The following is a 24130-nucleotide window of genomic DNA, read 5'->3' as shown; positions in this document are numbered from 1 at the left end:
ACTTACGGAACCGCCCCTTTAAAGGACCTTGGATGGAAAAGTGCGTGTATTGCAGCGTTTGTTTGTTGATATCAGATATAGCTGTATACTGTATAAAAATTTCTTGATATACAACAAACAAAGGACAGTGGTTGGTCAAACGACATTGGGTACGTATATATATATATATATATATATATATATATATATATATATCTACATAGTTATATTATATGTATATTAGATGTGTATAATATATATATATGTTTGTATGTACTTACGTATGTTTGTACAGGAATGGGGTTTGAACGTGAATGTGGCTCGTGCACGATGTAAGTCTCAGCGGGATGCCACTTTATAATTTTTGTTACTACGATATTGCCTACGAGATATTTCACCCCGACTTTTATACCCGGTGATACCAAAACTTTTCGGCACCGAGCTAATCGAGACACTATTTATTTTATTTTCCTTTTCGAATAAAATGCTAATATAAAACCATTGCACGTATGAAACAGAAAAGAATATATTATACCTGAGATATTTTTTCCTGTAACCGATCCCGACATCTCTTAAATTGTTATACGTTACGAAAAACTTTCCGGGCTGTTCGAAACACGTGAAATCTGACTCATGATTGTAATTTTTTCACCTAATAATTCATTGAACGTTTTGAATTCATTTACTTAAGATTTGAAGGTTTTTGATTTGGAAGAAAAAGAAAAAAATTATAATAATAGTAGTAACAGCCACGGTAATAAATAAATTACAATTTAGATAAGTTTCTAATTTATGGCCTTAATTAATTCTAGAATAAAATAAAAATGTATAAACAGATGTACTCGGTAAGTGAACCATTCGTTTGTATTCAACCCACAATCACTGTTCAGCACTCGTAACTGATTGAATTTCTTGCGGCTGGTAAAAATCACGGTAATATTACGTACGCAGGAGAGAGAATATAGCTATATTATAATATTTTTCTATTATCATTTGAAATATATGAATAGCCGATTAATTATCACCGTTATAATATTTCCGAAATCTCCAGGCTTAGGCGTGTATTTTTTAGTAAATACATTTCGGACACGGTGTATAGCTAAGCTCATTACTAAGATCCCGTGCGCAAGCGGGTGTCCGTTAATCAGCTTAGCGGCTACCTAGGTAGTCGCGTTTGGATCGGTGTATATGCATACTGTAGATAGGTTATTCTAAGGCACACATACTCCTGAGTTTCCTTATCTTAATCATACTATTTTTACTCCCACGTGGTTATCTCACTTTTAATTTATACTTATACTGTATTTTAATTGGTTTTTTTTTTTTTCTTTATTTTTTTCTCCAATTCGTTACCACTTTTTTCCACATTTTTTCTTCAACCCTGCAAGCTTTGTAAAACAGCGTAATTGTTCGGTTTTAGACATTAATGTTATGAATTTAATATTTTTACCCCCACGTGGTTACCTCATTTCTAATTTATAATTATTGTTGTATTTTATTTTGTTTCTTTTTCAATTCTTTACCACATTTTTGTATACTTTTCCTTCAACCCTGCAAGCTTTGAACAACACCTTAATTGATCGGTTTTATAATTATACTTCAATATTGTAAAATTAAAATAGTTAAAGGAGCCGTAAAGTAAAGTAAAAGACAAACAAAGCAGCAAGTGAAAAAAATTTCAATATAAAACCTAGCCATAAACCACCATACACATATTACACTGGAAATTTCTTCTTCTGTCGTATTTTGTATCGCAACGCATAAGTGTAAAAATCTACATAATTGTAGTGTATATTTTCCTTTCGAGTGCGATCAGACAACCAGATGTAATTGAGATATAAATTATTCATTTAAGCCTCGTGATTCAGAGATGGCTGTAATAAGATTCGAGAATTGAGATTGGGGCTCGTGTGTTTGTTCTGTATATATACAGTGTGAATTATAAATACCAAAATGTATAATGTAGGCAGATATATATCAGGCAGATTTCAGCAGAAGTAAATTAATAATTGTTTTTATCTTGCTATCTGTATAATACTGTGCCTACATGTACCAATATCTCTCTCTCTCTCTCTCTCTCTCTCAAAAAAAAAGAAGTTTTTGTGTTTGCGTTTTAAATCTGTAGACTATAATTATAAACTTTCCCCTGAATAATTCATACCTGTATTATGTACAACCAATTTAAGAAGTCGGCGATGATAAGTGGCGTCTTACTTACATAATGCGCACTACCGAGTATCAAAGGATGAATAATTCCTGTGTCACTTGAAATATAAGAGACAAAAAATTATTCTACGATGTTTGAGTATCGACTAATGCTTCCTTGCAATAAGAAGTAACGAAATTATCTCATTCGCGTAACAAGTTTGCTCAATTTTATATTGCAAATTAAATACGTGAAAATTATTGAAATTTTTGTTATGATTATTCGCATGACTGTACGAACGAATATTTTTTTTTTTTTAACAATTTACAATAATCTGCAGTTGAGAATGTACGTTACGGTTTAAATTAATTTAGAGCAATAACAAATGTTTATTGAAAAATTGTCCACTAATAAATTGATTCAGCATTATAAGCTAATTTTATCAAATTCCTGCACAATTGCTAGATCCCAATTTATCCCTACAATGCGAAATAAATTCAACTGAATTAATGATAGATCAAAAAAAGAAATAAAGGATTGAATAAAAACAATATTTTTATCGACAGATATCTGTTGTGAAAAATTATTATCCTAATTTCGACCGATATAATGTTCGTAATAACCGCTTCACATTCAAGTGTGTTCACATGAATACATTGCATTTATCAATGGATCGTAATTCCGTTGAAATTTTTTTTCTTCCACTCGAATTTTGTTTTTTTTACAACAGTTTATCGCCAATTAATTAAACCGAGCAGGTGAAACGACGCCAATTCGTTTATGGATATAATATATTTTCGTCGAATACCATTATATGAAATTGATGATAATTTGAATCATACGTTACGTAAATTAAATCGCTATATTCGAAACTGAGCGAACGACGATCAGTTGTATTACATGTAAATGTGTGTGCTACATGCATGCAGTTCGAGTCAAAACCTCGGAAAGGCCGTGGCGAACCGCCGAACAGCCTCACGGAAACTAAACCTACAATTTAGCTGATAATTAACGATAATTAAAGGTATAACAATTAACAAATCGCTTAAAATTCATAATCCACGCCCCCTCATTTAACCCAGTCGGCTAAGCTGTGGAGACCCTCGCCAAGTGTTTTGCTCCTTCCTTCCTTTCCCTTTCTTTTTTTTTTTTTTTTTTCTCTTTTATTCCCTTTCTAGATTCTCTCGCTATTCTACGAGGAAGACGTACAGGCCATTCCATGCCAAATCAACCAACTTTCACAAATTCGTCAGTGATTTTTTTCATCGTTGACTCAACACTGAGATTCACTCACATCGCGATTGCAATTTTTCTTGAAACCGATAATTTCGAGTGACTTGTTCGTTTCATTCTACTATCAAAGAGTAATTTTATTCTGTAAGCCCGCGTAATTGTAGGGTTAATATTTTTCATGATTCGACAATATTCGTCATTTTCAATTTTTGCATTTTATTAACTGACTGAAAATTATCGTCATTGTCGAATTCTCACAAGTATCGAAACAGTGTTTCACACAGGCATTGAGTAATTTCTGAATGGTCGAGCTCAAGGCACGTATAGAATAAATATAAGGACACAGCAGACGAAAATGTGGGAAAAACTGAAAGGGATTCGTGTGAAAAGGTACGTTAAATACGATTAAACGGCAATCGAGTTGGCATGGAATGCCTCATACGACGCGTGCGTGTAATGCATTTAATTCTTTGTCTTCTCCTAAACGGATTGGAAGATCGGATCAGGTATAAAGAAGTTAAAGGTGTGCGTTTCGATGAGGCACGGGTTCGAGAGATGCGGGCAGGCAGGCAGTCAGCCAGGCAGGCAGCTCTATTCTACTAATATATTACACTTAACGACCGCTTCAACTTCAGAAACTATTTTGACAAGTTGATTATACGTCGTTTAAACGCCGCGCGGTCGACGAAGCGGCCCGAGAGCCGCGCTGCGTTATTCTTGGGTTCTTGAGCTATTTTCGAAAAACGGTAACAAAACTTGAAATTTCAAACTCTTCAGATTACCCATAATTTTCCATCGTTGAATGTGTATATATGTATATAGATTGCAAAGCATCCTGACGTGCGGCGAACGTTTAGCGTCGGCCGGATTGTCTCTTATTTTTTATTTTTTTTTTTTTTACTTGACGAAAAAGGAAGAAAAGTATACATACAACTCTTATTCGTCTTCTTCTACTTTTTTCAAATTTTTTTACCTTTTTTTTTCTACTTCATCTCGTTCGTTTCACGTGTTATAATAGTCCTCGTAATACGTTATACGGCTAATGTTTATAATAGAGCTAAGCGGCCGCGTCGTTTAGACACATAACGCGGTTTTAATACGCCCGATACATCATACACTCGGAGCCTGTCGTTTTTAAAACGCACCCCTATAATCACGGAGATCTTTGAATCCGTATTTTTGACACGTCACATCACCACGCGGCTTGCGATGCTGTTTCAGATATCCGAACACTCGTGATGCAACTCAAAACCAGGAAAAAAAATCGTAATATTTTATTTGTTACTCGAATTCTGACAGTATGATATATACATACCTTTCCAATCTATCTACATGAAATATTTTAATCGGTATTATAATTTTTACAAAAAGCTCAAGATGTACAACTCGGCCGTAGTGATTCTGATTGATGTTTCGTTCAAATTACGTACGTTGGCAATTCGGATTCAGCCCGCAGCGCCACCGCCGGCCTGCCGCGAAACTAACTCAAACTTTGCAAACGTAACGTAAATCATGACCGTCGGGTCTAACCGAAAAATACAAACTTCGACGGTTACGAAACAGGATCAATATTTGCAAACGTAACGTAACCCATAACCGTCGAAGCTAATTCAAATATACTAAATTCGACAATCATGGGTTATGTTAGGTTTAGCCTGTTTCGCGGCCGACCGTCAGTGGCGCTGCGGGCTGATTCGTCATTGCCAACGTAACCGACTCGTTGAAAAAATTACGCCTTTTCAGAAATACTGCGGCCAGCTGTACACGGTTGTGTGCAGTTTAAACATCACTACTCGAACACTTTACATGCCATCTGTCGAGTTCGATGTGTTACAGATATACACAGGAACACGCTAAGTGTGCGGAAGAAGGACGGAGATAAAGGTGGTCAGGTAGGCGATCGGAAAGAGTGACTTGCAATCAAAAAGGCAGCATCGAGTAGCGAGGAAGATGTCATTGATTACACAGTTGATACCGACGTCAAGGTGCACGCCTGCCTGCCTACCAGCTACGCGACATTCGTTATCAATTACCGACCTGCAGCCTACAATCCTCGTCCCAACTGTGCAAGTTCTATCCATCGATATGTCAGCTTCGACGTGACAAGGATCGTGTACGAATTTGCATAGCTAGACCATTTCGCCCGATCTATTCTTACCCGAAGTTTAAATAAGTTTGATCATATTTCAATAACAATAATAATAATAATTGAACATGGTTGTGTCCAACTCAAACTAATATCAACTAGGAAGGGCGAATATACGTTGTCGCTGTGAGACGTTGAAACTAATTTGAGCGTGAGCTCAATGTTTAAACTGTGCAACTGAAGATGATCGTATAGTTGAAATATTTATACATAAAATATAATTTCAGGTGTACGTCGGTTGGAGATCAGTTAAAATCCTTGTGCTACGAAAGTTATTAGTGTAAATATCTACACAGTAGCTTTTTAAATGTCCTGGGTTTTAACCGAATTTTTTAGCTAACGCAAATAGTTTCAATGTGTCGATATGAGTTTCAATAATACACTAGCTTTAAGACCCTCTCTCGCTAAAGCTCGCTCGGGGTCGGATGCCTAGTGTAACTGGTTTTTGTACTCGTGCGCTCGCTGACTCGTTGTCAGTGTTTTACCATACGACATAGTTCTAGGGGAGACTGGGGCACGATGACTCCCCAAAGAATTCTGATATTTGTTTCACAGTATACAGAATGAACACCGTCTTTGTGCATGTGACGCAAACCGAATCTGCCCGTAAGATTTTTTCTATATAATCCTACAAATCAGGTTTACACATGCATGTAAGTATAACGTATTGTGATTTTATGACAGTAAATTTCGTTAAAAATAACACAAAATAATCAGCTAAGTACTAACAGATTTGAAACACGAAACACAGCAATTTTAGCTCTAATTGAAGGATGTTATTGTCATGTATTCCCATGTATACAATCCCAACTACTCACCAATTGCAATTTGTTGATCCTGGTCGTTCGGTTTTATTTTTCGATTGAAAATGTTATCCGAAGCATGCATATTGGTTTGATAATACATAACATGACGTTTTAAATAATCGAACTTGGAAACCTGAAAATTAGTCCAGAAGGTCAAGTCATCAGGTCAAGGACCTGGACAGCCAGAACTACGGAGCGCTTTTCCTGGAAGTCAAATTTCACCAGGTAGCATACCTGGAGGGCAGAAACTACGCAGCACTTCTCCTGGAAGTCGAGTGTCTCCAGGTAGTGTACCTGGAGGGCAGAAACTACGCAGCACTTCTCCTGGAAGTCGAGTTTCTGCGGGTAGCGTACCTGGAGGGCAGAAACTACGCAGCGTTTGTCCTGGAAGTCGAATTTCACCGGGTAGCGGACCTGGAGCGTAGAAACTACGGGGGCGCTTGTGCTGGAAGTCGAGTTGCACCAGGAAGCGGACTCGGAGCGCAAGATCCAGGAGGTAGAGAGCCTGGTACTCGAAATCTGCGGAGCGCGATTTTCATACGTCCGCTCTACTGCGCGGTTGTTTCCGGACTGAGGAATTCGGCTAGCTGATTTTCGCCTATATAGATCGTTGACGACAAGAGAAAGAAAGTTTTGGTGACGTCACTTTCTGAAATTCCGAACATCCGGACATCCATAATTTGGTTTCGAACTTTAACACTATGTATATGATGTATACGATGTATGATACAATATGACATATGATAGTACCTCTAAATAGACCAACGAAATTTTAAAAACGATTAGTAACTATTGCATTGAGTGGTTTTTATGATCTTGTAATAGATGGTAGAGTAATTTGGAATAAGCTTTTCGCTAATCTGTTGTCGGAGAAACCAAGTCTCGATTAGTAACTTTTAAATCACTTCGCAAAATGGAGTGAAATAACTATACATCGAACACCGATCGTAAACTATTGCGTTCGACCAGTTTTCATAAGTGTCACGTAATAAATAGTAGTAATTTGAAGTTAAATTCCCCCGACTATTGGAAAGACTAGGTCTCGTTTGAAAACCATTACAATATTAATTCTCTGAACGGAGAAAAAAAAACCAAAAAAAAAAATACAGACCAACACACCCGTTGCATTTGAATAGATTTCGTTATTCTATAGTGTAATTGTAATAATTTGTAATCATCTGTGCGACGCTACATTGTAACGAGCGAGTCTTGATCAGTAACTATTACCCAATTCCATCCCTACCTTAACAATTTTTTAAAGTACAAGTTTTCTAAAATTTCTTTTTTTTTTCCATTCGAGTCCAAATTTCGACAATGAACATTTCTCTCCCAAGCCCGTTCTCCAATCGAATTTGGGACCCCGCAGCCTCCGACGATGGTGATTTTTAATGAAATTTCATCCGGTCTCTCTCGCCCTCGAGCTTCTTGGGCATCAGTGAAATAGGTTCGACCGCCCTTCGGGGTTAAACTGTTGGTAGATAGCCGCGGTTTGTTTGGAAGTCGTTCTAATGCGCGAGTAACCCGTAATCAGTGGCCAATGGGAGGAGTCGAATACATCACGCCGGGCTGGCTGTCGGTCCCGGGGGTTTCTTCCAGGCCTCTCGTACCTACCTACATATCTATACGTGTGGATACAACCCGCGGGAGAGCCTCTCCTCCCCCTCTACTCGCCGCCCTTCGCCCCGACTGCGCAAGGGCCAGGAGATGTTCTTTGGAGATAACTTAGCACTCGGTTAAACGCTACTTTGTGGCTTCTCTCCGGCTCTTCACCGCTCCGCGGGGCATCCGAGCAAGTTCCTCCAACATCTCTCGCCAGCTATATCTCGATAACGAGACGAAAGGACGCCTCGTCTTCGCGTTTCATTTTTTTTTTTATTTTTTATTTTTTTCAGATTTTTCGTTGTACCGTGCATTTCGTTGCACGGGGTCAAAAGTTTACGCATATCTCAATTTTCAGACGTGTGTGGTATTTTCGGTTTTTCATCTGTTTCTCTTTGTACCATAAATTACTCGTACACGCTGCAAGGAGGGCAAAAAATTTGGTATCACCGTTTATTTATTATCATAGTTCTTACGATTTTTCTCCGATTAAAACTGTAAATTATTTTACCAATGCTTCTTTCCGAGATCAAGGATTTCATTTGTGTCTCGAAACTTGACACAGCAATATTTCTCACGAAATCGAATTGCCCTGCGTATATGCACAGAAGCGCAAATCTTACACATGCAGCCCACTGGCCGACAGAAGGTTATATTATTTGATTACAGGCTGTCAAGTAGCGTGCTGTGTTTGGTTTGTGCGAGTGGTTTTACGAGCTGGACTCCGAAATCGCCAAACGAGAGGCAGAGCGTATATATATATATACACACGCAACGGCGATCGATCGATCGATTGATATCGGTACGAAATTAGGTTGTGATTTATTGGACTTGTAGCTGCAGGACCCGCGGGCATAATATGTTATACATAAGAGACCGGAAAGAAGCCTGTTAAACCGAATAAATACGACTATAGGTCTGTGTATAAGGCTTGCACGCATTACACTTGTGACAGTAAGTGTTAACAACTTAGGAACCAGAGCTGAAAGTGTATAAACATTAAAGTGAATGCAGATAACACTGGTCGACAAAATTTTGTAACAAGGAAGGTGTTTACTGATTTTTAAATACCTGTCTACTCTCATTACAAAACCATATTTATTTCGATTCGATGAGGTCTAGTTTTTGTGTTACAGCTACTACCAGTAAAATTAAATGTTTATCGTTTTGACTTATTTATTATAAATACCAGTTAATTATGCACGATGAATAACAAAAGACCCTGAACTAAAAAAATTAAATCGAAACGATAAACATACAATTTTACCGACAGTAACTATAACACAAAAACTAGACCTGATCGAATAGAAATAGGTATAGTTTTACAATGACGGTAGATAGGTATTTAAAAATTACTAAACACGTTCCTTGTTACATAATTTTGTTCACCCAGAGTACTCCAACACTACATATAACCTAATTTTGTTTTTTTCATAGAAACTGTATTTTTGAAAAAAATAAAAATATCATATTGCATTAAATCTGTTCGTATCTAAGATATTCTAGTACCAATTCTGTTATATTAAACCTTGTTCCTAACATGATCGGTTAAAGGTTTTCATGTTACACATAAAGTTAATTTTTGTTGACCATTGTAATTGAAGTGAAAAAATTTCGCCCTACTTTGATTTTCTTTTATTTGCGACCGGGCAACTTTTGAAACGTCTAATCCGTGACCGAAAAAAAGTAGTTTCTTAATTTTTTCAAGCGCTTAAGCTGAAACGGCACATTTTCACAGTTTTCACGACGCGGTAGTTCGAAGAGAGCTGCATACTGGAAGAAGAATAGTGGGAAAGAAACGGAAGAAAATGATACTGGATAAATAAAAAGAGGGTAAAAATCCGTTTGAACGGAACCCACCATTATCAGGTTATTACTTAAGTAATTCCAACCCGGCGCAGGGTCGCGGTATCATTTTCTTATTCCTCCTCATCTTCTTCCTTTTTTAATTATTATTTTCTCCCTGCCACAGTTTTTCCCCCCTTCTTATCCTCCTCTCTTCCTTTCTTCGCCCGAATGAAACTCCTCATGCACGTACGTACATAATGTATATTTATGACCATCCGAGCTCAATTTTCGCCTCAATGTCTGAACAACCGTGGCATCGGGTATATAATACAACCGCAGCTTGTACACCCTGGTCTCGTTACGGCTACAGGTATACATTGAATATATTTACCGTTATATACGTGAAAGAGCTCTCAACGATTTGCATCCCCCGTCAAACCCCGGAATTTTCATATCCTTTTAACTAGTTTCTGTAATTTTTCACAAAGGTTTCATTGACGTTATCCAGTTTATATTACGTACGATTCTCTTGACGGACAGACTTGCACAACTTGATTATTTATTGCACATCAAAAATCGTAATATCCCTGATTATATGCCCGTGCAGAGTATAAATCAACGAATCTCATAACGGGAAAACTAGTATAGGTACTCGATCACGCGAAGGAAATGCGCATTACGCGTAGTCGTATAAGACACACGAGCTGCATCAGATAGCAAGTCAACAGGTGTTTTTGTTCGTCTGTGTATAATGCGAAACGCTGCTTTGCTAATTACGGTGTTGTTCGATCTGCGCATGTATATTTCAAGAAGCGGAAAAAAAAATCGAACTAATAGAAAAAGGAAATAGCTGTTTAACCTCTTTCCATGAGTGTCTTTTCAACTATGCGCGATTCCTACTAATCGTATTACAATACCAAATGAATCTGTGTATTTGTTTGAAAGTTGGAGAAATTGTTAGTGGTCAAGAATTTATTATGTAATAATGCACAATTGAATCAGTGATCGAAGGATAGTAATGATACACTGAGAAAAATCTCATTTTTTACAGTAGGTAACTAGAAAAATTCAGTAAAACGAGGTACGCGTAACCATTTTGCGATATCGTCGATCCTTTTTTGGTAATCGCAACGCAAAATCAGTTTGTTCGGTTTACTCTACTTTTCTAGTTAAACAAGGCTTTGACGTCAATTTATTGTTGCACAAGCGTTAAATTTTCGCAACAGTTACAAGAAAATATAGCAACAGCGATCGTAACGAGAAAGAATAGTAACGGATACTAGACTTTCCGGTATCAGCTAGAAAACTAATTTTCATTTTTTACCTAGAACTGTATTTTTCGATTGTGGTAAAAAATGAATATAGTCAAAGACTGAGCGGTAACCGGAACTGAAAATTTTTCTCAGTGTACATATTGACCAGATAAAGATTTACAGGTTTGTAAATTTTCATTTCGTTTCGCAGATGTATTTATTTCTCTTCTAGTATCTGCTGCTGTTGATGCAGGTCTCAATTGCAAGCCTGGAGTGCCAAAGATTGGCGTCCGGCAACACGTGTAACGAACCAAAATCGAAGAGCCGATAGGTGAACACACACAGCGAGATATGTGTAAGCTCGTCGTAAGGGGTGTTGGTCCGGTTGGCGAGGTGAACGGTAGTTAACACTCCATTACACTCGCTTACCTATCATCAGGATCCTTCGTGCATGCAGCTCTGACTTGCATTATACACCTTTATGCACTCCGGGCGTGCGTGCATCCTACAGCTGTGTGTATTCATAACAATAATTGCAGGTATAAGGATGTGCGCAAGTCCAGAGTATAATGCGTGTACTGACACAGGCTGAACGTGAAGTGGATAATTGGGCACCATGGATTCGACACACGAGCAGCTACCCCGAATTCGTGATATCGTACAACCTGCATACAGGTTATAACTGCTGTTTACACGGCGATGCGTGCGAAATAAGACGAGCGGAGAAATTTGGAAAAAAAATTGACGGGACAAATTACGATTAGACGTAATTAGCCGTCCAGCCTTTGTGCGCGACGTACCATGAAAACTTTAGGTACCTTGGATTTGTATGTGCACGAAACCGTCGCGATCAGAGATCATCGTCGTGTCGGTAATTACAGGCTGTTATTTTACCCTAAAAAATTTCAAGTCGTATTAAATATTGTTATTAGCGGTGTACTTAGTGCTGCAGATTGACGAGGGGATCGAGTTACGTAGACGAATGCGGCCGAATTCCTATTAGCCGAATGAAAATGAAGTGTAAAAAATACGGAGATGTACCTACTTTTTGAATGCCCTCGTCAATTATTATATCAGTAACGCAAAAGTTCGCCTTATGGCTGAATAACTGAATGATTTAAAGATGAAAGCTGCACTCGATTCGTAAAACAACGTTTTGAAATGCACGATAATTGATAATTGCGGTGGTTTGTAAGATTACTATTTTGTTTGATTAATAGTTGTTTCATAGCGAAGCCAACATTTTTCATATTGCACTATACACTGTGATAGTTGCGCCATTTCAACTATGTAATATTATTGAGAGAAGCAATGTTGGAAATTCCACTATTCGAATGTAGCAGAAACATTTGATTATTTATGCGATAGATTTTATTATTCCCATACTTGATTCAAGCATTTTACACAGTTGAGTCGATGACAAAAGATGTTAAATGCTTTACATACGCCCAGACGTAGTTTATACTATCGATATAGTTGATTCAACTATGTTAGACACATTTCACCAAATCAGTCTCACTAAACTTTCTAGTTGGATCGCATTTTGTTTTTACTGGACATTTGTTTACTGAAAGAAATTTTATTGTAATATTTGCTTTTCCCCATACACAAAAGTACAATAAAATATAGCATTTTAGGGACAATCGCGGTACAGTCGTGAAAAGTACAATAGTGAGTAACAAAATGCACAACATTTATAAAAATGTTTCAAAGATCATATAGTAATTTTTGCTTGTCAAGATAATATTAATATATATAGAAATAGTATAATGTCCTATTATTCTAGGAATGTTTATGATTGTACTTTAGTAGTTGAGATAACTACGCATTCTGAATATTGCACACTATTATAGTTAAAATAATTGAGCAATTTTCTACCATTATGAATTTATGATGCCAAAAGCGTATAATCGTGCTCATAATTGCTCACAAGTAGGAAACTAGTAAGAAAAGTCAATAGTTTCCGTGACTTTTCAACTATATCCTCATGTTCCGTGCATTGGTGTTTTTCTATGAGGGCCCGACCGATGCATTTAGTAGTTTATTCGGTGCCGAGATGAATAGTTGGCCAACAAAATGAGTTTGATGTTGGATACGAGGCCGGAGTTGAAAACCCCGATCGTTGAATACGTGTGTATAATCCAACGAAAATACGATCAGGGAAATTGAGCGCGGGATATGCGGAGAAATTGCCCCCGCACGTCGGATGGTATAACACGTAATACACACAGGCATCATGCGGTATGTACACACGTCGTGTTTGAGGTAAATTATTTTCGTAAGAACCCGTACGCTCTCGGCCCTGTAATAAAGTGGATCAGGCCCCGGTAATAAGCCATAATGGGCCCCAAGTATGGGTAATCAGCGATCCCCAGACTTCCTCTGCCGCCGCGGCTGCATCACCGCACGTCATCTTTGGATACTGCCGGAGAACAACGACGAAGAAGAAGAAGCAGGGCGTCACGCCCGAAGGCCGATGGGGGTCCGATGACGCGGAGGAGCTGATGGTTCGGGCGAATATACCGAGAGGAACGTTGGAATTTGGTGGACTGACCGATGGACTGCGCATGCGTGGAACAATCGAGCTCGATTGGTCGGCGAGATCGTCCGGCGTCTGCAAGACAGGGTAGCCAACTCACACACCGAAACGGGGCACGAGTGGTTCAACTCTTCCGTATCTAGCGACAAATAACGAATTGGAATTATATAATTGTTGTGACGACTTAATTCCGAATTGAACGCTTTGAACGACGAATAATTTTCATGCATTTGTGGTTCGGACTTCCACGGAAAAAGAGCCAAATATCTCACAGATCACGGCGATCTTAAATAATACTGCAAAACAATGACTCGATGAAAATCTCAAAAAGACTTGTAATTTTTTAGGACCATAATTGAGGTTATTTTACGGTTACTTCAAGGTTTCAAGATACTGCGTTATTCTGAGCAGTCAAATGGTCTTCAAACTGTGTTTACTGCACAGATAATGAAATTTATCAAAAAAAAAAAAAAGTACAGAGCCAAAGAACCACTTTAACAATTATAAAAATTTACCGAGCTTTCCCGAATCGCTACGTCAACTAATCGAGATCTGTTTAACCCAGATTAACCCAATTTGCATTACCGATACTTCCACTGGTAGAATTTGACAGCTGCGAGGCTTGAGGTGGTCAGCCTGTGTAAAAAGACGCAGAAGCTCGCGCATGCGCAGTCGAATTTTCAATCTGCTCAGTCTCACCATTTCCTCTCGATATGGTAGGTCTATAGGTACAAGCAGACGGGATGATCGCGGTGATCTCGGCCCTTTTTGATCCCCAGCTATTTATTTATGGGTTTTATTATACACATGCGTATAATCTATTTGCTCATGGGGCGTATATCACGATCCATCCACTTACGGTGCGGCTTAAATTTTACTATATTATGCAGGTTGTGCGTTCACTCTGACTCACCTAACACGCAACTATTACGACACACCTCCGGCCGAAGGGCTCGGAGAGACGAGAGGAGAGAGCCGGTCCTCCTATACCAATTGCGAATCAATTTAATCACCTCTTATTCCCAGAAAATGATAGGCCGTGGCACCCGGTTATTTAAGGTGTATGTATGCACGATAGGTTATTCCTGGGGACCGTTGCATCAAAGTATTAACAGCGGTTCTCATGTGATGAGAATATTAATCGATTTTGTATTGCGTAAGAATTAGTAATTAGTGTTCGGAGAATATTTCTGAAATCTTAAAGTCGATCGCCAAAAATGCGCTGCTTATAATACAGATTTAATACTCTAATATCGTACCGGAAACTTGTACATAGTCAAAGTATAATATACAAAATATTTGTACGAAATTACAATTTCAACTATGTAATTCCACATAGTTCATATTTGATTGTTCGTGAAGATAATTTGACCATTTGTACCACGCAGTTAGTCCAACTATGTTAGATAGTTGTAACGAAAATTTGCAAAACTTTTTATTTACCAAATAGTCAATTTAATTATTATAGATACGTTTTCTTTATTGTACTATGATTTGTTTGGTCAGTTGTGATATTATTGATCTGCTATTGTAGAACTTCGTTCGTTTTAACTGTAATATGTGTATTCTTTGTTAATCTGCAGTAAATAAATATAAGATTAGTTAAATGTGATTAGTTTATTGTTAACTAAATACAACAGTCGAAATGACTAAGTATATATAATTAAAAACCACAAACGGGAAAAAATTAATAAAATACACGAACAATCTTTAAGTGAATTTTCGTAGTAGTTTTTCATTATCGTGCTTGATGTGTAAAACTATACAGCAATTAATCGTCTTACATCCTCGCGTTCGATAACCATAATTGAATCCATTCATGTATAATAAAATACAATGATTTTGAAATACGTATATGAACATCAGTACACGGATTTCACAGTGACCATCTGTGCAGCGATTGTAAGAGGAGAAGAGTATAATAAATTACCTGTATAATTATACATCCAGCTGTAGAGGTGAAACCGTGCGTGTAATGCGCATATCAAGTCTCGCGGGAGTTAATTACGAGCCTCCGACTAAGTAGTTCATGCGGACTAATAAATAAATTAAATAATACGTCATTTCATTATAGAACAAAAACCGCTGTATGAAGTGTACTGTATATTAGCTGCAAGTATATAATACGGCCGCTGCTACTTTGCAGATAAATAATATAACTAGACATTACAGTCGAAGCCCCGCGATGCGCGAATGTGTCATAATAATTAATACGTTTCAATGTAATATAATTCGATCAACACCGGTTATCATAAGCATCGTATCATTGTATTATATATATAGACAGTTTGATATTTGCGGAACAATAAATTGAAGTTATCAGGCTTTATTTGACGGAAAAAATTCGCTAACTAAACGTATTTAATTTTGAACATTTAACTATGATCACCATACTAATCATCTACTTGTACTACATTTTCTTGTGATTCTGATGATATTTAAACAGATATTGTAATGATACCCATTTTACTAGAATTTTGTAGTAACCATATCAAATGTAATTTATCTCAATGTATACCTAAGTTGATTATACATGATTACGAGTTCCTGATTGAGTTTCGAATGCATTTGGCGAATTTGAGATATCATTACATGCCCTCATGAGTATTATGAGAATACCAATTTCTCGCCTGTAAATCCACATTGCTAATTATATTATGTCAACACATTACATTCGACAATTACCCACACGAGCGTTGATAAAGTCATTTTATTATTTATACCGATAGGATATGCGATTCGTTTTCTTTCATTCTATTATAGGCTGTTTCACAGCTCACATTGATAATCGGATAAACAGCAAGCATGAACCGGATTTACAGGCTTCGATAAATGCAGCAGCAGTTTTTTGAACGCGTAATATAACTCGAGGGCTGTACAGTTGAATGGAAATACGTTAATTAAGAACCGAAAAGAAAAACAATAAAGATATTTTATTCCACATTACGGTCACGTCGAATGCATCAATTATGAATGAGGCAATTATAAACAATAATCGATTTCTTTTGTTGTATTTTTCGCTTTTTTTTTTTTAAACATTCATTAAAACTAACACCCCTAAATATATACCCGAAAAAATTGGCTGAATTCATCAATCGTGGCGATTGAATACGGCGAAAGATATGCTTTGTTTATGCAAATAAGTGTGGTTTTACTTTTTGACACAGATTACTGCTCAGACATTAATTTCACACACATTTAATCGCGATCTTTGATAAAATTAACAAATCTGCGGGTATATAATTAGGTATACCTAAAAATTCGTAATATTCATTTATCGGAAAATGAGGCAAATTAAAAAAAAAAAAAGGCCAGAAACGATGTTATCCAACTGTCCAAGTATAAACAACTATCTTGAGATCGGTAAGCAAGCACGTATTGAAATGAAGTATAATTGATTTGATTCTGAAAAATAAATGTTTCTTTAATTTCAGTGTTAATCCTCGAGTGTTGCGACTGACTTTATGCGTATTATATATTATATTAATATACGAGTTATTGCATAAGCTGATGAAATCATATTATCCTTTGATAATTTGCGATGCGAGGCTACACAAAAATCACAACAACAACAACAAGATACCAAAGACCTCCATTTTATTTCCGTTCAATTCAATCTTACCTCACAAAACAAGAATGGCAGCGAACCAAATGTCGAACCTGTAACACGGGTCAAACAAAATTTTACTTAGACTTTAAAGTATTAAATTTCGATTCATTAGTTCGTAATTAGACGAAAAAAAATATGTTGCATGAAAAAGTTTTCGTTTTTATTTAGGAGACCGATTGAACGATATTTTCCAAAATTTGTGATTTTAATTATCAATTAAAGATGAAACCATTTAAATAAACATATTTATTATTTTTATCAAGTTTCACTATCAAAATAAGTTACAAAAAAGTAGAAAATAATTTAAAAATGCACGATTTTACTTTTTCTTTTATGTTCGTAAGTACTTTCTCTCAATAAACCCCAAATATAGTCTCCAATCATGTTTTTATTGTATTGGCCTTGATAACATTGTTCGAAGTTCAAAATGTCCTGATGAAAACGTTCTCCTTGCTCTTTTGAATACGCTCCCATGTTGTTTTTAAATTTATCTAAACGAGCATGCAGCATATGTACTTTTAATGACATCCTGCAGCCCATGGCCTTAAAATTTTTCAGCATATCCTCAAGTAGCTGTTTGTAGTTTTCAGCTTTGTTATTTCCCAACAATCCAGAAACGACTGCTTTGAAACTGTTCCAGCTCGTTTTTTTGCGTACGATTCAACAACGTTGGAAATTTTTCATCGGCGAAAATCTGTCTGATTTGCGAACCAACAAAAACCCCAGCTTTAACCTCCGCTTCTGATAACTTTCGAAAAAATTTTCTCAAATATTCAAAAGCTTCTGACGTTTGATCGAGCTTTTTCACAAATTGTTTCATCAACCCCAACTTAACGTGCAGAGGCGGCATTAACACTTTTTCCGCTTCAACAATCGGCTCAAATTTGACATTTTGTTTTCCAACACAAAGTTCTGTGTGAATGAGTATTTTTACTGCAACTATTACAAAAGCAATCTTTATACCAAAAAAAGGTATTTTCATTTCGTCTTAGTTCATGATTAACCAGAAAATCATAAAATAAACTTTAGGACGAAGTAGAAAATTTTTTTTGTAGAGCCGTGTAATCAGCCCAACGCAATGCAGAGAGGATGTAACACACGTGTAGGCGGATGTATTACAGCCACTTACCCCCGTTTACATAACCGACATCGTGCACGGTGTATTATACAAATGGTCGCTATGCATTTGGCCGAGGCGAAAGAAGCCCGCGAGTTATAAGTCGAGACTTGTATATTCAGGGAGATTAGGTTACACAAAATGGCGGGCTTAATCAGCCCTCTTTATGCCTCGACAAAGCCTCGACACAAAAGAGGATAAAAAATTGGAAATAAAAGAAACCAGATCTTTCCTATCCGTTTGCTCCGCCATGTTTCCCACCGTGCCTTGTGTGATTGCGTATATGCGGTCTAACGTATATGCACATGTAACCGTACACTGACATGCGGATATAATTGATTCAAACGAGGGTAGGTATATACTGGTATATATGTACACGATATAGATGCATGTCTGAGAGCTTTGTCGCGAGGTTCCTGCAACGCTGTAATACATATACCATGCACGTATCAATTGCCTGCTGTTCAATTATAATAACTCCATAAAGCACCGTCGTAATATTAAATCTACTTTCATTGTCCACTTTATGCGTGTTAGGGATATAGGTACGGAGGACTCGATTTCGCATATCCGTGTTCAATTGTAGACGCGTGAATTTAAGGATGTATGGGAGGCTATAGTCAGGTCAAACATGCGTACCCAAGCGAAAACTCTTCGAGACAAAGGTTTCAAAACCTAAACTGAAGCTTGACCAATTGACGAATCGATAGTTGACAACATCATTTTATAATTTAAAAAAAAAACAAAATCTCAGCCCTGATTTGGACAGAAATTTGAAACTAAGAATTTTGACTCGGATGATTCAATACGAAATCGCATATTATTGTACCGATACTATTATTTTTTCATCTTGCGCAAGTAATCGATATAATTTTTTTTACAAATTTTAATTGTAAATTTGAAAAATAACAAATTTTATTCAAAGGTTAATTCCCTAAAACTGAGACGGATTTTTTCCCTCGGACTTGAATTACAATCATTTTAATTTACAAATCATAAAGTTACGATTCGCAAAATAAATGTCGTACCCTATTTTTATTCAAAATCTTACTCGTATATACTATGATTTGTCGAGAACTCGTTTACTCGTAAGAAAATGAACATTGATGCTTCGTCGGAATTATTAAACAAGCAATATGGATTTTTCGCTGAAGAAACGGCAGAACGTGATTCTACTGACGGTAATAATCTGTAATATAATAACAATAATAATTATCATGATAACAACAACAACAACAACAACAACAACAACAACAACAACAACAACAACAACAACAACAACAACAACAACAACAACAACAACAACAACAACAACAATAATAATAATAATAATAATAATAATAATAATAACAACAACAACAACAATAATAATAATAATAAGATGTCTAAATTTGAAATACAATGTTCTAAAAAAATTTCTCCACGCAATAACTTTTTTTTGTTTTAATGTAACGATGGCAGATTAGCATCGAAATTGAATCTTTTCGAACATTTTCATATGACCGTACGTCCCATCATTGCTCAAATTTCGCTACAGTCATTCCTGAACATAACACCTATATATTGTGAAAGTCTGAATATATACCGGGACAATCTCTTGAAACATAAAACTCAACCGCGCATGCGCCAAATAATTTAATCTCATTGGTCGGCGAAATCGTCCCGCAACGATATTCTTGTCTGCGACGCAGGTGAGCCAACGTACGCAAAATGTGTACGTTTGAATTTTCAAAGAGCGTAAGCGTTAAATTCCGACCGTTCTTTGAAGAATCGACTTTCCGACCCAATAACGAATGCCTTCCAAACCTTTCCGAGTCACTGCCTCAATTATTTGACATTCTAACCTCGAAAACTCGTATCAAATACATCACCGCCAGAATCAGTTTGACAGCTGAAACTCGGGATGGCCAGGCTGCACGAACAGCCGATAAAACTCGCGCATGCGCGGTTGATTTTCAAGTTTCAAAAGATTATTCCGGTATATACATCATGTAGATGTTTCAATAATTGTATCAATGCTCGCGTAAATGGCGGTAAAAGAATTGCCTCAAACTCATAGAATATCAGACACTATTCTACAGGTACCCACGTAAGATTCCTTGAATATATCCAGTAATAAGCTGCACAGCTGGACCGTTAGAAACGATCCGCGGTGTCGGTTGTACAAGATATCTTTGATATTTTTTTCATCCGTTCCTTACATGTACCTTATATATATATAATGTATCGTTATATGATCCGATTCCAACGGGCACAATGCGTTCAAATTGATTTTGCGCGTATTGAATAATGGAGACACAATGGGTTAAACAGATCACATGCATACACGGATACACATATTCTGGCACAAGGACCTCAATTCCTCACCACAGGAAACGATCGAGTAGTGAAAATCGTCACACAGAAATAAGACACTGGACGGGTTTCGGTGGAAAAATTCTACAAAGTGAAAATTTAAACGGTTAAAAGAAATATATATATATGTATATATATATACGTATATAGGTATACGATGCGAAGGTACTGTAATCTGTAAACTGCGTGCTTGATCCGTTATCCTGTTTCAGCCATTGTGAAGAATTTCGCGACTACAATGGTTCGCCTACTTTAAGCACAATAGCGGTTTTTCGCGTAGTTATCGTCGCTATTGTTTGCTGTGTATCGATTCCGTAAGAGAACGTCTTTTCTCACACATTAAACTCCAACACTTTCAACCTGTTCGACGTATACGCAATACTGTATATTTTATATTACAACGTATATGCGTTATACTTTTTACTGGAAAAATCTTGTAACTCGAGCTGTTGAGAGGAGAGAAGTTACCTCCAACAATCCAAAGAAAAGAGATGTGAGGAAAATATGAATGAAGAAATCAAAAGAGGATGAAGAGAAAAAAAATCACGAACCGTAATGTTAAATTATATGATCTCAACCGATTTTAACGGAATTTCAAATCCGGACAACGAATGTCCCGCAACTGACGCTCGATACTTTTTCACGAGTCCTTTTTTTTTCGTTAGAAACGAACCTTTTCATGTATTAACGTTATACCTATGTACGTAAAGATACGAAGGTTTTGTAACGGATTCTTTTCGTTTGCTGGGATTTCACCCTGGCAGCACGTACACTTATATAATGTAACATAAAAATAACTCTGCGCACATAAATTGAGCGTGCAATAAATCTTGGCTGTCCAAATTAGTTGTGATATCTGATTTTCATTGTAGGAATTGTTTATGATCACGCGGGAAATATCGAAAATTTCATGATCGAATGTTACATTGTTTTTTTTTTTCGTATGTATATATATATATATATTTTGTATCCTAACTCATGTGAACGTGATTGTGGATGAACTGAAAGGTCAGAATTGTTCAGACATGAGGAATAAATTCGACCGTTGGACCAAAGTAAATTAAATTAAGGAGTGTAACTAATACACGAAGGAACTAAAAATGTAGTGACTGCGTTATAAACATTTCATTTCTCACTGTAGATTCGAAGAAAAAACTTCTCGTATCTGATAAATAGGATGCCTAATTGATAATTTTGTCGACAAAGCATCCAAATTTGTGAAAACAAAAGATAAGCTCATTGATACAATGTTTGAGAAGAGAGTTTATTTACTGTAAACAAACATATATTACATGACTATGGCGAAATAAGTGTCGTGTCATTATTATCAATTTTAATTTCAGCCAAATGCAATTTGTTAACTATTAGGAAATTTGTATCGATCATTATTTGGCTCAACTAAAATTTGATAATAATGAAAAAACATTTATTTCGCCATATCCAAACGTACGTTTGTTAAAAGTAGATAAAATCTTCACTCATCGTCAGCGAAGTAAAAACTATTTATATCACACGACAGTAACAACGGGTAGATTTTCAATTCATTTAGTCTCTAATTAGGTCCACTATATTTTTCTCGATGTACATGTAAAAGGTTATACGTGTACGTATGCGTGTAACGACAATTTCAAAGTATCGAATCACTGTCATTCGTGTATGCAAATTATTGTCCATTGATTACCGCAGCGACGAGGTATAGACATTGTAAATATGGTAGAAATATAATACCTACACAATTGGTGAATCAAGAATGAATCGAGCTTAAATTTGGTCCGTCAGGAGAATTCGAGTACGTTGCCCGTGGGTGACGGTGTGACAAAAGACTTGAAAAAAATAAAAAAAATTCCAAAGTAAAAATGAATGGAAGGTGGAAGAAAAAATTAAATACAGCAAAAAAACGAACAAGAACCGAGGAGCCTTCTCGAGATGAAAGCTTCGAGTGGTTAACAGGCGGACTGGCATAGGCTGCAGCCGAGTGTAGGGCAGCCTTAGAGCGTTCGCGCATTGGTTACTTTGCCGAGGCGATGTGTGCTCAGTCGCCATGTTGAATCCCCACTCCGAGGCATAAAAACACCTACACATGTCACGTGACGGCGTCGCCCTCGCTGATAACCTAACAGTTGGATAAAACAGCCTGAAACCGAAGTGCGAGCCCACGTTAGATGTATGATTGTGTATTTTGAAACAATCTTATTATCAATCAAATTTATATTCATTGGGTAAAGATTTTTTTTTTTAGTACACGGACTAATGGGAAAGCGAAAATACTGTAACTATCGTACATTGAGATGATGTGTAAACGAGATTGTTGAATTTTCATTACAATACTTCGAAAAATTGTGTATAATTGCGTTTTACTCCTTTTCAACAATTTTTATACCGTGTCGTTTAAATATTCTGCAATGTAAATAACGAAGCGGTCTCTCTACATGCTCGTATAAAATTTTACGGAACCGTTGTATCGTTTTGCAGATGAGCGTTTTGCTGAATCCTATGTTTGACGAATGAAGCTTTGTACAATTCATCGTATAACGAGATTAACCGTGGGAAATTTGACAGTTGTAAACGTACAGTGTTACCCTTGTAAAATTCCCTGTACAATGACATGTTGAAGATCCATTCTCGAAGTAAAAGACTAGAATATAAGTTTCGCGGTCCTTTTTATACGTACTGCATCGGACAAATTCTGGTTGCTAAATTTAATAAAAATCTTTATGCATCAGCTGTAATACGGAGTTTCTTGATCACATGGTTTGATTTCAGCACAACAAAAGCGATTTACATTATTGCATGGCCGCTGTGTATCAAAATTCGATTACACGCTCGATATCGATAATTGCATAGATAACAAGAAAATTCTATTTCTCCGGTATGAATTTTACCAAATATATTCCATTTCCGAATTACGAAGGATGCACTTGCACGTAAACCACTTTTATGTTGCATCGCAGCGTTGACAACGTGTTACGTTACGCATGATAATTTTCGCAAAATGACCGCATGTTAACAATCACAATAGGTATACATATGGCAAGCTGCACGGTGCATTTAAGTGAATAATGCAGCCGCATCGTGAAGTAGAAATGTATCACAATATATTATATACCATACAGAGAGCATCGTCTGTAAAGAATTAGCTTCGCAAACAAAATATTAACAGCAAAAGAGTGAATAATCTTATTATACCTATGTACCTATACATATATAGCTAGAGCGGCGGTAATCGGTGGCGAAAAAGTAAAACCAGGATTCCTCGGACACCGAAATAAAATTGTGAGCCAATTCGATTCCCGCCGGCTCGTGCACGGCTCACCGCGCTTGCTCCCGAGTCACTTTATTGGCGGTGTAGGTACGTCTGAATGCACTGAACGGATACGAAAAGGCATCAATTTCCGCGTTACAGATCCTAGGGTCTTTTGTATAACCTGATTTCAAGACGACCGTCGGTTCTACGATGAGTCAATTTCATCAGGATATTCCAGTGTCAACTACGAGACGAGAGAATTGGACGACAAGAACTTGACCGATGTAGAACATCTAGCGAAAATTTTATAGGAGC

At 36.9% G+C, this 24130-nt stretch overlaps 1 long non-coding RNA gene across 2 annotated transcripts in view; it reads right to left on the bottom strand.

The window, feature by feature from the left end:
• LOC124180540 overlaps positions 1-24130 on the bottom strand; it is a 64963-nt gene that overhangs the window by 5174 nt on the left and 35659 nt on the right. Inside the window, exon 1 of one of the 2 annotated variants that reach the window (XR_006870281.1) lies at positions 6323-6362. The exons of the other annotated variant lie outside the window; for it this stretch is intronic. This is a non-coding gene — a long non-coding RNA (uncharacterized LOC124180540). Of the gene's footprint in view, positions 1-6322; positions 6363-24130 lie in introns of those variants that run through there. 2 annotated transcript variants of the gene reach the window in all.

Source organism: Neodiprion fabricii, chromosome 4 (assembly GCF_021155785.1).
Source record: "Neodiprion fabricii isolate iyNeoFabr1 chromosome 4, iyNeoFabr1.1, whole genome shotgun sequence".
Classification (NCBI taxonomy): Eukaryota; Metazoa; Arthropoda; class Insecta; order Hymenoptera; family Diprionidae; genus Neodiprion; species Neodiprion fabricii.
Note: the sequence above shows the minus strand (reverse complement) of the source record. Positions and strands in the feature narration are given on the sequence as shown.